Source organism: Ursus americanus, chromosome 4 (assembly GCF_024610735.1).
Source record: "Ursus americanus isolate L20-20 chromosome 4, mUrsAme1.1.p, whole genome shotgun sequence".
NCBI lineage: Eukaryota > Metazoa > Chordata > Mammalia > Carnivora > Ursidae > Ursus > Ursus americanus.
The window spans coordinates 17,068,570-17,085,664 of NC_142130.1; the positions used below are offsets into that span (position 1 = coordinate 17,068,570).

At 41.5% G+C, this 17,095-nt stretch overlaps 1 protein-coding gene across 2 annotated transcripts in view; it reads right to left on the reverse strand.

The window, feature by feature from the left end:
• GNB4 (G protein subunit beta 4) overlaps window positions 1-1,079 on the reverse strand; it is a 55,210-nt gene extending 54,131 nt beyond the window's left edge. Inside the window, exon 1 of one of the 2 annotated variants that reach the window (XM_045788700.2) lies at window positions 872-1,079. The gene's annotated coding sequence lies outside the window, so the exon portion shown is untranslated. Of the gene's footprint in view, window positions 1-554; window positions 665-871 lie in introns of those variants that run through there. The other variant, XM_045788701.2, reaches the window with a different exon arrangement.
• Window positions 1,080-17,095: the final 16,016 nt, after the last annotated feature.

Below are 17,095 nucleotides of genomic sequence, written 5' to 3' on the forward strand. Positions count from 1 at the left end.
TCCCAGCAGGGTGCTAATCCACACGCCGAGCTATTCTGCCAGTGGCCGAAAGAGAAAAAGATGTATCCACATCCTCTACCAAAAGAGAAAGGGAAGGAGTGGGAGAAAAGGGAAGAGAGACAGAGAGAGACAGGCAGAGAGATGCAAAATAACAAAGCATCACTTCTATAAACAAATGAAAGTCTGTTTTTAAACTTTTGGAAATTCAGTCTTCCCTTACCGTATAGCAATAAATATCAAAGAAGGCAATCATTTGTGTTTTGAAGCAGAAAAAGAATGTGGAGAGAAAAGGAAAACATTTGATCACGTACAGAATTTACAAGAATTCATAATCCATTACCCCCGCCCCAATACTGGACATATCATTTCCAAAACAAATTTAACACGAAACCACTAGTCTCATTTTTAGCACTCAGCGGAAAACTTTTATGAGCTTTCCCAGAGCTCTCCACCCAATAACCCTTCTGGGCAGTCCCGAATAACCGCTATTTTCGGGGCAGCCACGAGCTCGCGCTCTGGGTCCCCCGGCGAGGCCTCGGGGCGTCGGGACCGACCTGGGGGTCTGGAGGCCGGGGACTACAGGCCGCCCCCTCGCTTCCCAGAGCGAGCGGTCCGAGCCGCCCAGGAAGTGCCCGAGGCGGCGGCCGAGGGGCTGGCCCCCGCGCGGGAGCACAGCGCGACCAAGGCGCGCCCGTCCCGTCCCTCCCGGGCAGGCTCCGCCGCCCAGGGCGCCCGACCCGGCCAGCCCCACGCCACCACCGGGCGGGGTTCCGCCGGGGCGGCCCCGAGGCGCCCCACGCCCCCTGCGGGAAGCCCAGGATCCCCCTGCGGGGCGCTCCGACAAGCCGCGACGCGTGCGGTCGCCGCCTACCTGGAGGGAGCTCGGGTCCGCGTCGACCGGCCGCTGCCTGAGTCCGCGGGGAGCTCAGCAGCCCCTCGAGCGCGGAGCCGGCGTGCAGAGCACAGCGCACCGCCGAGACCAGCGCCGCCGAGATCCGCCGGCCACACCCAGGCCCGCGCCGCCCAGCAGCCAACTCCGCGGCGCGCCAGGGCCGGGGCGGGGACGTGGCTCGAGGCGCGAGGCGCGAGGCGCGAGGCACGAGGCGCGCGGGCCCGCTGGGGACGCGCCGCGGGCACGCGCGCACCCTGGAGCGCGCGTCGCCCGGGCGGGGGACGGGGGGCGAAGGCAGCGGGCGCCGCGCGCAGCTTCTGCTTCCTATTTTCTCTCTCGTTTCCTGCTAGAAGAAGAAGAAAAACATTAATTCCCAGGCAGTTTCGTTTTCTTGTCGTTGTGGCGCCTGGACGCCGGAGCACACTTCTGAGTTGCGCCCAAGTGGTGTGGCCGGTTTCCTTCCTGGCACCGCAGAAGCCTCAGTTTGCTCGTGGGCAGGATGGGGGCTGACGTAGAAGACCCCAAGGTCCCGTTTGGGTTTAACAGTCGGGAATTCTACGTTTAAGAAAGTACACTGGAGCCCAGAGTCACACTACATTGCGTTGGAATCCCAGCTCTGACCATCGCTGGTCGGGTGACCGTGTACGTCTCAGCGACTGAGCCTGGTCATGGGCAAAATAGGGATGATACCTGCCTCATAAAGGTGCTAAAATATCAAATGAGATACTGTTTGCACTGGGCCTGCCTCCAGATAAATGATCAATACTTGGAAGTTATTGTTACCGATGAAACCAGGCCTTTCAGAGAACCCTGGCAAGTCGCTGATCCCTGCATGAGTTAAACATCACATGCATCTCAACCGACTTTTTCCCCACATTTCTCCGGGTGTTTTATGTTTAAAATGTCATAAAATGAATGCAACTACCCAATTTGCTTCCTCTGAAGTCAGTACCGCCCGGGAGCAGTTTTCCTCTCCCCACCCCCATCTTTCTTCGGAGTTAATTCCAGTTTGACAGACTGTTGCTATAGCATTCCTTCTCTGACGTCAAACAATTTAAAGAAACCGCCCTGGGTAACGAACACTGCAGAGGAGTTCTTTGTGGAGTTCTGTGCCGGAGGAAGGTTTGAACAATGTGAGAGAACTTCAACACCTCCGCAGCTTCGCATGCTTTCCTCTTCGGCAGCTTCCCACTATCACCTGGAATAAATCTCTTGGTACCTTAAAGAAGATGCTGCCATGCGAAGCGCGGTCTGATGGCGACTGTGCAGAAAATGTGGCCGTTTTGTATAAAAGCCAGACCATGACAAAAATGGAAACTGTTGTAGTGCTAGGATGATGAAATTATAGGTGTTTTCCCCCAAATTTTTCATTTTCCTTAATGTGAGGTGCTTTTTCCATGAAGAAGGAGAAATGTCAAATATTCTACATACCGAAGTGTCAGAAAAGTTGATTGAGACTTGAATGGTTTGCATCTGTCACCGTTTGTTTTAATGATTAAATCCTGAGCTTTAAGCACTGTCGTTTTTAAAAGGAAGCAAAGGGAAATTATTATTTAAGGAACTCCTATTATACACCAGGCTCTCTGCTTTCTTGTACTGTGCTTATAATGACCTCTCATAATGACCTTACAATGTGCACTTTATCCCCATTTCACAGATAAGGAAACTGAGGCTCAGTGAGATTAAGTCATTTACCTAAAGTCACACGGGGAATGGCAAAGCCTACATGGAACCCAGATTGGATTGACTTCCAAATCCACTTTCTTTAGATATTTTCTTTCTTGTTCTTGTGCCCTGGAACGTAACAGATATTATAGGCCCTTGAGAGGTAATCAGGTCAAGTTTATTAGTTGAAAAACAAGTTGCTGGTATTTAGGAAAACCTGGTGGAAATTACTGAGATAGTCTATTGCAGAAAAGAATGGGGGAAATATAAATCAACAGCTCCTTACTACAAAAATCTAAAAAGATGTAACAAGAATTTTACTGACCTTTGTTTGAAGATTTGAGAATAGGGGTGCCTGGGTGGCGCCCGGTTAAGCGCCTTCGGCTCAGGGCGTGATCCCGGCGTTATGAGATCGAGCCCCACATCAGGCTCCTCCGCTATGAGCCTGCTTCTTCCTCTCCCACTCCCCCTGCCTGTGTTCCCTCTCTCGCCGGCTGTCTCTATCTCTGTCAAATAAATAAATAAAATCTTTTTTAAAAAAGTTGAAGATTTGAGAATAAATTACACAAAATGATGACTTCAACCTTAATGAAAATCTGATGCGGACAGAGAAATTACTAGTAGAATAAAGTCCAAGTACGAAAGTTCAATTGTTATCCAAACTAACGCACTTCCAAGAATATTATATTTCTGTTTTGCCACATCTGCTGCATATTTTTTCTGAAAAGAATACTTACTTGTTAAAGGACAAGCCTGTATTGCAAATCTGAAAGTAGAACTGATGAAAAGAATTTCATTACCAGGAATAATTTCCTAAGAGCACAGTAATGCGTCTAAGTGATCCAGCAATTAGTAATATTGCAAATGGTAATGTAATCCACGTCAAGAGAAAACGAGGGAGAGAGAGAGAGAGAGAGAGAGAGAGAGAAAGGGTTGTGCTAATATTTTTGAAGCCTGCTGATTTGTGTAAACAATTGTAGTGATGTATCCTGCTTCTAACGCTTAAACCCAGTTCTTGTGTTTGGGTGTCACTGGCTGATATTTAGATTTCTAATTCATTAGGCTCTTGTTCTCAAATCTTACTCTATGAAAAGAGAGGATTGGGTCCGAGCTAGAGAACCTTTGAAGATAAAAGCCCCATTTCATCCCTGTATTCCAAGTAGTGTTTAACAGAAGACCTTGCACATAGTAGGTACTCAGTGAACAAATGAATTAATGAAGGAACTTGGCCACTTTGGTTTACTCAAATAATCTTCATACCTAGCCCTAACCCCATGCCCTACTCAGAATCATAAAAAGGGAGAGAGTGATCATTATTTTTCTGGGAGTTTGGTTGCAGTTGCTTCTGCAGGGTACACAGAAGCGTACGCCTACGGTCAAGTTCAGAGAAGCCCCGCTCTCAGTCCTATGTTGAATGAACCTGAGAATCTGGTTCTCAGGGAGTGACCCTAAAATTCACAGTGCCCTAGCTTTATAACCTCCGCTTTTAAATTATACTCTAAAAATCATATATTTTTTTTTCTGAGCCTGCTTGGTTCTCAATGACAAGCACATTACGAAGAACAGAACCATCAAAGTGTACGATACACCAGCACTGCTCTGTTGAATGTGTTGTAAGCGTTCCAATTCTGTTGTATTCAGGATGAGGCTAAAATTTAAATATACAATACACTTTATGGAACTAAAGTAACAGATTTTCTTCTAACAACAAAATAAGTTTTTCTTTAAAGATTTATTTATTTATTTTAGAGTTGGGGGGGGGCAGGGAGAAGGGAGAGAGAGAATCCCAATCAGACTCCCTGCTGAGCATGGAGCCCGACACAGGGCTCGATCCCACAACCCTGAGATCATGACCTGAGCTGAAACCAAGAGTTGGATGCTCAACTGACTGAGCCACTCAGGCACCCCACTTAATAAGTTTTAAAATATGAAATGGAAATTGTCTAATAGAATGTACAACAGATTTCCTCAACGATGTGGGAATTGATTCCTTAGTCAATTCTATAAGAAGTTTACGTGTCATTTCAGACATCCTTGATCCCAAGTGGTTATATCTAAATACTTTCCTTTTTCTCATGCAAGATGCACTTCCATATTAGATCATTTTCCAGCTTACGTTTCAAGATTGCCTTTGCTGTATTCTTCTGACACTCCTGATACAAATCAGTTAGAGCTCTTGGCATCTTTCTACTCAGATTCTCTAGTGGCAATTTGGGTCTATGATCTCCACGCTCATCAGTGACCTTAGGAGAGCGCTGTACTTAACTAACGATGTCTGTCACAGGCGTGAGAAGGGTAAGGAGAAGCACCCGGCATATATTTACTGCCCCAGATCCTTGGTTCGGGTCTCTGGAATCTGTTAGTGGAAAGGGACAGGCAGAGTGAAAAGACTACTAAACTGCACATTGGAAGACTTGATTCTGAGTTCTGACTCTGCAACGAAATATCTGTGTGATCTCGAGCAGACCACAACCAACCTGCACTCTGTCTCTTACTCAAATATAAAACGGGAGTGCTGGATGTGGCAGGACGGGCAAATAGCACGGATACCAGCACTCAGTACTATGCCCAGTGTCCAACTTCACTGATAGTCATGCATTCTCTTCCTCTAAACTTGACCCATCCCAGGAATGCCAGGGAAGTCTCGTCTGTTGGTGCTGACAAGTGAAAACATTCTATTAGCTCCCCATTGCTGTGTAAAAGGTCATCCCAAAACTTAGTGGATTAGAACAAAAATCATTTACTTTGCCCATGGGTAACTTAGACAACTTAGACAGGACTTAGCTAACACACTCTTTGCTCTAGGCAATTCACCTAGTTTGATTTTACTTTCAAGGCAAGTTGGTGCTGGCTACTGGTTGGAAGATGGGCCAGGGCTGTGGACAAAGACCTCCATTCCTCTTCACATAAGCCTTTCCATGGGCTACTCGGAAGTCCTCACGATACACTAACTGGGTTCTAAGAGCAAGTGTTCTGCGGGAACAAGGAGGAAGTGCATAGCGTTTTTATGACTTAGCCTCAGGAAGCGCATACCGCAGCTTTCACCGTACTCTCTTGTGTATGCAATCTCAAGTTCAAGTGGTAGGGACACAGACCTCTTGATGGAGGAGTAGTAAGATAGGCTGACACCTAATGTTGCAGCCATTTTTGGAAATACAGTCTGCCACAAACAAGCATATTTGCTAACCCTGGGTTAATCTATGAGTCTCACAATCTAAGAATCTGTTTTTCCAGTCCTTCCTCCCACTTAGCATTGACTTTGCTTATTTATACTAATGTGCTCTACCCAAAAGATATTTCAAACAAGGGAAAATATCTTGCTTTCCTTGCTAATTTGTTTGTTTGGCCTTGCTTTCTTTTTTTAATTTTAATTTTTAAAATTAACATACTGTAAAATTGACCTCTTTCTCTTCATATATGGTTCTATGACTTTTTTATGGTTCTATGATTTTAGACACAAGTACAGATTCATGTAACCACCTCTAGAATCGGTATACAAAATAGTTTCATCACCCCCAAAGAACTTCCTCATGCTATCCCATTATTATTACTATTATTGTTGTTGTTGTTGTTGTTATTGTTGTTGTTACTAGCTCACCTCCCTCCCCTAACCCCCAACAATCATTAATCTGTCCTCCATCTCTATAGTATTGTTTTTTCAAGAATATTATGTAAGTGGAATCATACCATGTGAAAACTTTTGAGACTGACTTCTTTCATTCATCATAATGTCTTGTTCCTTCTTGTTGCTGAATAGTATTCCATGGTGTGAAAGTACGACAGTTTGTTTATTCACTCACCTACTCAAGGATATTTGGGGTGCTTTCCAGTTTTGGGATTCATAATTCATAATTATGAGTAGTTTCTATAAACACTCATGTACAGGTTTTTATATTAACATATGTTTTCATTTCTCTAGGGTAGATAACCACGAGTGGGATTGTTGGGTTATATGGCTAGTGTATGTTTAACCTTATGAGAAATTGCAAAATTGTTTTCCTGAATGGATCGTTCATTTTTCATTCTCACCAGCAATGTATGAGAGTTCCAGATGCTCCTGGGTCCTTGCCAGCACTTGATACTGTCAGTTTACATTTTTAAGAATTTTGCCACTCAAATGAGTGTGTAGTGGTGTCTCATAACAGTGCTTTAATTTGGAATCTTCTCCAGCATCACACATGCATGTTATCTCCTGCCTTTTCCTGCCCAGATCCATTCCATGCATTTCTGTCAAATTAATTTTCCTGAAACACAGCACTGATTAGATCCCTTTTTGGCTCAAAGGACGTACAATGGTTTCCAATTATTTACTGAATTGAATATATCTTCCTTGCCCTGGCACGCAAGGCCTTACTGAATCTGGCTCCAACCTACCTCTCCAGGCCCATCTTTTACTACTTTGCTCTATTTTTCACTCCACTCAGTCCTTTTGCTCTTCAGAGAGTAGGGTCCTGTGCCTTTTTATCTTTCTCAGTGCTGTTCTCAAAACCGGCTCTTCCATTCTTCCCTCTGTATCTTTCAAGACCCAAGAATTGTAAGGGGACTCTCCTGGCCCTTTTGTGCTGGCTACACCACTATACAGTGCTGTGCAATCTCTCTCTGACACTCTCCCAGGCTCTTAGAGGACCCCCCTGGACAGGTCAGCAAATCCAGGACTGGGCAAGTATCCAGCTGGGGAATGGATCTCCTTTGCTTATAGAGATCAAAAACTTTCCAAGCAATTCTATTAAGAACCCCTACCTTGGAGAGGGGAGAGAAACCAAGATAGGGGGTTAATCTCTCTTCCTGATGCTGCATTCGCCTTGGGACATTTCCTTCCCCAAACTCATTCCCCCTTTAACCAATGTCTGAACACTAGAAGGCAAAGAGTGAATATATAGTAATGATATTATGTCTGTCTTAGAAGTTCTCAGAGAGATTTTTGAAATATTTTCGAGATTTGAGTTTAATGATATGGTAATTTTTCAAGTAACTTTCCGATAAAGCATAAAGAGTTCTGATAGCTGTCAACAATATGTCATTTCCCTTTAGCACTGGAAGCTGAGAAAGAATAATTTAATAACATTAATAATTTTCTGTTGGAAACAGTTGCTTTGGTCTGATACCAAATCATTTTGCCTGGGCTTCAAACTTTTCTTAGGAGGTTTAAAAAAAAATGAAAAGCAGGTATGTAAATCAATTATTGCTCTAAACATTTTTATTTGGTGGTAGAAACATCACTAATAACAAACATTAATGAACCTGTTCTTTAAAACAAATCTCTAAGATTAAGGGAATGACTTTGTACTTGCTCTGCTTAAAATGGAGTTATGAGTTCCAACTTCCTTAGCCATCTTCTCTAAGTGGACCAGAATATTCAAATCATGTTTCCACCAGCCCAAATAAATTCTAAAGAAATCAAGTGAAATTGTTAATGATAGCAAATTCAGTTCAGGTCAAGTGTATGATGTATTTCAGTTACACTTACATACCTTCCTCCTTGTGCAATTATTATGCCCATAATTACAGCATCTAGAGCACAATATATTCTTTTGTATGATCTAAAAGTTTGCAATTGCCTGACTATTTTATGCCAAAATTTCATTCCTGAAGGGCTCCCATTTTATCACTATATTCATAGTCTTAGCACAGCACCTGCACATAGTAGGGACCCATCAATGTTTGATCAATGAATGAAGGAATGAATGAGAGTGCTAAGAAGAAGTCACTGGGAGCATCACTCATTCATTTGTAAGTACTTGATGAGTTCTCAGATGAAAAGCTATCTTCAGCAAGGATGTCCACTATCACCACTGCTGTTCAACATAGCACTAGAAGTCCTAGCCTCAGCAATCAGACAACAAAAAGAAATAAAAGGCATCTGAATTGGCAAAAGAGAAGTCAAACTCCACTCTTTGCAGATGACATGATACTCTAAGTGGAAAACCCGGAAGACTTCACCCCAAAATTGCTAGAATTCATATAAGAATTCAGCAAAGTGGCAGGATATAAAATCAATGCACAGAAATCAGTTGCATTTCTATACACTAACAATGAGACAGAAGAAAGATCCCATATACAATTGCACCCAAAACCATAAGATATCTAGGAATAAACCTAACCAAAGAGGCAAGGGATCTGTACTCAGAAAACTATAAAACACTCATGAAGGAAACTGAGGAAGACACAAAGAAATGGAAAACCATTCCATGCTCATGGATTGGAAGAGCAATCTGTATATTCAGTGCAATCCCTATCAAAATACCATCAACTTTTTTCACAAAGCTGGAACAAATAATCCTAAAATTTGTATAGAACCAGAAAAGACCCCGAATAGTCAAAGGAATGTTGAGAAAGAAAAACAAAACTGGTAGCATCACAGTCCTGGACTTCAAGCTCTATTATAAAGCTGTAATCATCCAGACAGTATGGTACTGGCACAAAAACAGACACATAGATCAATGGAACAGAATAGAGAGCTCAGAAATGGACCCTCAACTCTATGGTCAGCTAATCTTCGACAAAGCCGGAAAGAATATCCAATGGAAAAAAGACAGTCTCTTTAACAAACGGTGTTGGGAAAATTGGACAGCCACATGCAGAAGAATGAAAGTGGACCATTTCCTTATACCATACACAAAAATAGACTCAAAATGGATGAAAGACCTAAATTTGAGACAGGAATCCATCAAAATCCTAGAGAAGAACACAGGCAGCAACCTCTTTGACATTGGCCATAGAAACGTCTTACCAGACACGTCTCTGGAGGCAAGGGAAACAAAAGCAAAAATGAACTATTGGGACTTCATCAAAATAAAAAGCTTCTGCACAGTGAAGGAAACAATCAACAAAACTAAAAAGCAACCTTCAGAATGGGAGAAGATATTTGCAAATGACATATCTGATAAAGGGCTATTATCCAAAATCCATAAAGAACTCATCAAACTCAACACCTGAAGAAAAAATAAGCCAATCAAGAAATGGACAGAAGACATGAACAGACATTTCTCCAAAGAAGTCATACAAATGACTATACACACACACACACACACACACACACGCGCGCGCACACACACACACACACACACACACACAATGGAATACTACTCAGCCATCAAAAATAATGAAATCTTGCCATTTGCAATGATATGGATGGAACTAGAGGGTATTATGCTAAACGAAATAAGTCAATCAGAGGAAGACAATTATCATATGATCTCACTCATATGTGGAATTCAAGAAACAAAACAGAGGATCGTGGGGGAAGAGAGGAAAAATAAAACAAGATGAAATCAGAGAGGGAGACAAACCACAAGAGACTCTTAACCATAGGAAACAAACAGGGCTGCTGGAGGGGTAGGGGTAGGGGAATGGGGTAACTGGGTGATGGACATTAAGGAGGGGCCGTGGTGTCATGAGCACTGGGTGTTATATGCAACTGATGAATCACTGAACTCTGCCTCTGAAACTAATAATACATAAATGTTAATTAATTGAATTTAAACAAAAATAAATTTAAAAAAAAGAAATCTTCACAGCTATTTAGGAATGAATAGAATCAGGCTAACAAAATGCTTAATTCAACATTAATGCTTCTAGGAGCTGGAATCTTCTCCTGACAAGTGAGGTGGTCAAGCTGGGGAGGAAGGAAGGCACAAGTTCTAGGGCTTGGAACAGTTTTTACACTTTTCCTTCGCTCTGAGGTCACATATGAGCACTAAGCTACCTTCACAGCTTACATGTCTTTTTGATGTCATTTTGGTTCATAACGTGATGTGGGGAGGGGCAAGAGGGCTGCTCTCACACTTTGCCATCCTAATGACAGCAGCTAATAAGGGCTTCTGGAGCAATTCACTCTCCCCAAGGACCAAGCATGGGAGAAAACGCCTGGGCAGAAGCCAGGTTCTGCTCTCAGAGCCTGTGCTGAGTGCACTAATGGGTGTGATATCATCACCTGTTTTTAAGTGCTCTGTGGGAAAGCCCAGCCCTTTGATTTGAGCCAGAATATTAGCAGGGTATTGATGGTTTAAACAAAACTGCTTTTCTCCTCTTTAAAGTACGTTTCGGGGGTGGGGGGGAGGATCAGAAACTGGAACAAAATATTGAAAATACATGTCTAAGATGCTTTAGGTACAAGGCAGGGTTAAGACTTTTCCTAACAGAAACAATTGTCTTTGGAACAGATATCATAATACAGTATCTCCCCTTTGATATCTTTTAGGTGTATATGCATTTATTGAGTATTCAGGAGACTGCATTCACATTATTTACCTCATTGATTATTGACGACTGATTTATGAGGAAAGATTTTTATTCTCATTGTGCGAAGGAGGCTCCGAGAGAGTAGAATCTTGCCGAAGGTCCTGAGGGGTTGGGCATGCTTCTTATCCCTCCCTCAACCCCATCTCTGACAGCCCTTAAAGCTACCCCAGGAACTGTGCAATCTAAAACAAAAGGTTCCTGCAGACGTTATGCAAATGTAGCTTCTGTATCTGCCTCTCCTTCTGCAATACCCTGGCCCCTGAGACCCTCCTGCAGCTGATCAATCTTCCAGTAAATGGCGGAGCCGATATATGGAGCCAGAACTTTCTGGCTTAATACTTGGGTGTGTTCCTGTCCCTGCGTTTAGGAGCCTACCCTCCAAGCAGTAACACAAGTGCTTTCGCTTAGGTTTCATTTTGAATATTCTATTTCCTTCTAAATAAATCAGGGCAAACCTCCTGCTCATGAAAGCCCCAGAAGTTTCTCTCTCTTCAGTTGTAGCACATAAATAAAAACCTGGCAGGTGGAGAATGCAACCACTCCACCCTCATCCAACTTGCCCCAACACTTACCCAAACCCCAGAGACTTCACAAATTCTTTTCATTTAGGAACATCAATTCTTTGCTACTCCTTTTCGGCCCTCCCTTATCGGGATTAGCTACTTACTGCTCTTCCTGTTTTGCTTTAACTGAAATAAACTTGAGCTCTTAAACCTTCTGTCAGATAGATTTCCTAGCTTAATAGCTTTGAATTAGAATGACATTAATCCTACCCTTCCTGCAAACTGGCATTATTGCTCATTACGGGTATTTTATACTGCTCCCATCTTGCTTTCTGAGAATCTCATGGACTTTCTCATTGCAAATGAGTCAGTGTTTTGGAACTTGCATCTTCTCAAGTAACATGATTGATTGCCTCGTTTTTAAAATCTCATTTTTTCAAAGAAAATTCTAGTCCAACTCATTAATTTTTTAAAAAATCTGACTTGGTTATGATCAAACCCGGAATTCAATTGACTAGCCTTTACATTATTAGCTTTGCTCAAAGATAAGTATATTTTCTGTAGAGATTCCCTGTGGGGCAGCTGCACACATCTCTGCAAGAAGGTTCCTCTTCTTTAGTGACAATGAGTCAGATTTGTATTAACTTAGAAATGAATTTAAGGAGAAAAAAGAACTTTGTCATCTAATGAGTAACTGTTCCATCTTAGTTTAGTTGATAAAGCAGTAGCTCTAAAAATAAAACTTACTGTAGATTTGTTCTTTTTTCTTTTATGTTAAAAACCAAACTCTTCACTTTGCCTTTTTGCATAGCTAAATAGTATATAATTTTTAAAAATGACTGAGTGGGGGCGCCTGGGTGGCACAGTGGTTAAAGCGTCTGCCTTCGGCTCAGGGCGTGATCCCGGTGTTATGGGATCGAGCCCCACATCAGGCTCCTCTGCTATGAGCCTGCTTCTTCCGCTCCCACTCCCCTGCTGTGTTCCCTCTCTCGCTGGCTGTCCCTATCTCTGTCGAATAAATAAATAAAATCTTAAAAAATAAATAAATAAATAAATAAATAAATAAATAAATAAATAAAAATGACTGAGTGTATTTGGAAGAAATTGCTTGGTTTGGGGACGATGTGCTAATTGTTTGGGTCCACATAAATAGAAAAATTTCTATTTATGAAATAGAAATTCCAAGGAAGTTTAAATGAGCCCAGTTGAAATGTTTTCCATGAAATCAGACCTAGTTTTTTTTTCTTCTTAATCCTCGTTGACAGTAATTGTCAAAAAATCTATCCTAGACCAACTAAAAATGTAATAGCTTTCGAGATCTTCCTCTTCCTCAACCTACGACTACCATGGCATTTTGTGCATTTCAATGACGGTTATTAAATTCTGCCTCTTATTGAAGCTATTTGTGTAATTGTGTGAAAAGTGATTGTGTAAGAAGAGTCTTAAGGATATAAACGAAGTCTGAACCATCTTTGCATCCTTCGTGGCCCCAAACAGAGCTTTCTGACTTTTACTGTCCCAATCCATCCAATATACTACGAAATTTGTTTTCCTAAAGCTCAGCTCTGCTTAAGTAACTTCTTTTTTTTTTTTTTTTAAAGATTTTATTTATTATTCGACAGAGATAGAGACAGCCAGCGAGAGAGGGAACACAAGCAGGGGGAGTGGGAGAGGAAGAAGCAGGCTCATAGCGGAAGAGCCTGATGTGGGACTCGATCCCCGAACGCCGGGATCACGCCCTGAGCCGAAGGCAGACGCTTAACCGCTGTGCCACCCAGGCGCCCCTGCTTAAGTAACTTCTTGGATAAGAATCTACAACAATTTCAGGTTGTTTACTGAGCGATATACTTCTGCTTCACCTGGTATGTGTAACCTTCCATTATCTGGCCCAAACCTGTCCTTTCCAGCTTTATCTCCATGGTATTTTCCATTGAAACTTGGCTCTTCCTACTTCTGAGTAGAAGTCCTGGGATTTCCCATTTTTCTTGTGCTTTCTCACCAACCGGAGTGCCTCACCTCACACAGAGACCCAGCCCCAGAGCTATGCTTGATCCTACCAACTGAAAAAACCCTTCCTTGTTTCTGATCTTTTTAGTACCTGGTTTATACCACTCTTGTGTACTCCTATCACTACTACTCACTTTGGCTTAAATTATAATAATCTGTGTGCTTCTTTTATCTCTCTGATTTGAGAGTAAGCATGGCGTGCTTGAAAGCACATGAGCTCTGCATGAGGTTAGAAAACTCCTAAGTTCAGGGGCGCCTGGGTGGCTCAGTTGATTGAGCATCTGCCTCGGGTTAAGGTCCTAATCCCAGGGTCCTGGGATCAAGTCCCCTATCAGGCTCCCTGCTCAGCGGCGAGCCTGCTTCTCCCTCTCCCGATCCCCCTGCCTGTGCTCTCTCTGTCTCTCTCCCCATCAAGTAAATAAATAAAATCTGAAAGAAAGAAAGAAAGGAAGGAAGGAAGAAAGAGAGAAGAAAGAAAACTCAGTTCAGATAGTGCCTCTCACTTACTAGCTCCGTGACTTTGGACAAGTAACCCATTTTTCTGAGCTTTTTTTTTTTTAAATCTATGTAAAGGTAATCGACTCACTTCCCTTTCTTCTGCATTGAGTTATTGTAAGTAAAAAGAAGATTCCTTCTACCTAACCCAATCCCACTTGTATATACTGAAAAAAGTGATCAAGATGGAATGGAGTAAACAGAGGCCAACGAATGAAAAGAGATAAAAAGCTTTGACTGAAAGTCTAAGGCTTGCAGAAAAATGATAAGTTAAAGGTGTTTAGCTGAGAAAAGAAAGAGAAGAGTAGCATTTTTTTATTTCTTTTTTAAAAAAAGATTTTATTCATTTATTTGAGAGAGAGCGCACAAGCAAGAGGGCACAAGCAGGGGGAGCAGCAGAGGAAGAGGGAGAAGCAGACTCCCCATTGAGCAGGGAGCCCCAAGCGGGGCTCCATCCCAGGACCCTGAGATCATGACCTGAGCCAAAGGCAGCCGTTTAACCGGCTAAGCCACCATGGTGCCTTTTTTTTTTCAATTTCTTGAAGGAGTTTTACTAGTGGATAGTACATTCACTGAGTCGGGGAGCAATGCCTGTAGTCATTTAAAGAAACAAAGCCCCTGGAAATCAAATAGAAGTAAAGCTCACTTCTTTCTGAATCTGTCCATCCTGTACTGTCTTTCAGAAATAAGACACTGAAAAGAAACAGTGTTATCCAGCATATAGTGGGAGATTAGCTATTTTGTCTTCCAAGACAGAGGAAATTTTTCATATTTTTCAAAGACAATTTCCTTTTTTTAAAAAAAAATAATTTCATTTATTTATTTGTCAGAGAGAGAGAGCACAAGCAGGGGGAATGGCAGGCAGAGGGAGAAGCAGGCTCCCCTCTGAGCAAGGAGCCTGATGCGGGACTTGATCTGAGGACCCTGGGATCATGACCTGAGCTGAAGGCAGACGTTTAACCATCTGAGCCACCCAGGCACCCCAAATCTTTCTTAATAGTCAAATAACTTTGCTACTCAGAGTGGTCCATGGAGTTTGTTACACATTTTAAAAAGATACCTAGGAGGGGCGCCTGGCTGGCTCAGTCAGAAGAGCGTGTGACTCTTGATCTTGGGGTCGTGAGTTCGAACCTCACACTGGGTGTAGAGATTACTTAAAAAAATAAAATCTTAAAAAAATAAAAGCAAATGTTGCAAATATAAAAAGTTAAGAAAAGATACCTAGGAAATCATCAACAGACTGAAAAGGCAACTTACTGAATAGTAGAAAATATTTGCAAATCATATACCTGATAAGGGGTTAATATACAAAATACATAAAGAAATCATACAACTCAATAGCAAAAACATCTCCAAACTATCTGATTGGAAAATGGGCAGCAGGTCTGAATACACACTTTTCCACAGAAGACGTACAAATGGCCAACAGGTATATGAAAATGTGTTCAACATCACTAATCGTCGGGGAAATGCAAATCAAAACCACAGTGAGAAATCACCTCACATCTGTTAGAATGACTACTATCAAAACGACAAGAAATAATAAGTGTTGGTGAGGATGTAGAGAAAAGGAAACACTTGCGTGCTGTCAGCGGGAATGTAAACTGGTGCAGCCACAATGGAAAACAGTACAGAGGTTCTTCAAAAAATTAAAAAAAGAACTATCAGCAATTCCACTTTTGGGTATTTATGGGAAGAAAATAAAAACACTAACTTGAAAAGATAAATGCACCTCTATGTTTATTGCAGCATTTTTTTACAATAACCAAGATCTGGAAACAACCTAAGTGTCCATCAGTAGATGAATGGATAAAGAAAATGTGGTATATATACACAATGGAATATTATTTGGCCATAATAAAGAGGGAGATCTTGAGGGTCTTATGCTAAGTGAAATAAGTCAGACAGAGAAAGACAAATACTTTATAATCTCACTTATATGTAGAATCTTTAAGGACAAACACAGCAAGCTCACAGATGGAGCAAATTGGCAGAGACAGGGGGTAGGGGGTTGGAGAAATGGGTGAAAAGATACAAACTTCCAGTTATAAAGTAAATAAATCATGCAGATATAATGTATAGCATGGCAACTATAGTCAATAATACTATGTTGCACATTTGAAAGTTGCTAAGAGAGTAGATCTTAAAAGTTCTCATCACAAGAAAAGAATTCTCTATGTATGGTGACGACTTATTGTGGTGATCATTTCACAATATATACAAATATTGAATCATTATGTTGTACACCAGAGACTAATATAATGCATGTCAACTATAGCTCAGTTAAAAGAAGATCTCAGGTTTTTCATAAGTGCATAGAAGTTTAGAGAAGCACATTGAATAAAGTCCTTTCCATGAGGATTCTAAGGTCCTTAACATTAGGAAGTAATTTTTTCCTCTCTTTCCACATCAGTCTTAGTCATTTGAGATTCTTTAGTGTCCAGGAATAATTTGGACTAACATGCATTTGAAAAATGCAAAAACGTACTAATGTAATACAGTTGCAAGAAGGTTCTGGAAGTGATGGCATCTTCTCCACTTGCACTGTACTGAGGCCGAGGAATGGCAGCCTAGCATTAGAAGTTCTTTCCTAGTCACTATAGCTGACCTTAGGGTGGGTTCGTATTAGCCTCATGAAAAAGCTGTGGGTTGGACAGGTAACATAGACTCTGACGAAATCAAAGGGAGAGGCCATTGCTAGCAGAATTTCAAGTTCAGGTGGGTATTTGCTAGGATAGCCTTTTTGCAGGAGAATTTGGCATTATGATTGAAAACACTAAAACTCTTTGACCCAATGATACCAATTCTGAGAATTTATGTAAAATGCACAAAGATGCCCAAAAGATTAATGAGTGAAAAATTTTATGTGCCATTATTTATATTAGTGAAAAATTTAAAAATAACTTGAATATTCAACATAATAATGAAATGATGAACTAGATTATGATGTAGCTGCATAATAGAATAATATGCAGCCAATAAAATCTCATTTTTGATTTGGGAAAAGTTCATAATATGTCAAGTGTAAAGGTAAACTCACCAAAGAAAAATGAGTATGACCCAAATTGTATTCAAAACTATTTCCCATAGAAAAAAATGAAGAGACATATACCAAACTATCAATAGAATTGTTCATTTTTACATTGTGGGGAATTTTAATTAATTTACTTATGACTTTCAATCTTTGTCATATTTTTGTAGTGAACATGTATTATTTCTTTTTTTGTAAGATTATTTATTTACTTATTTGAGAGAGAGAGAGAGAGAGAGCACAAGCAGGGGGAGGGGCAGG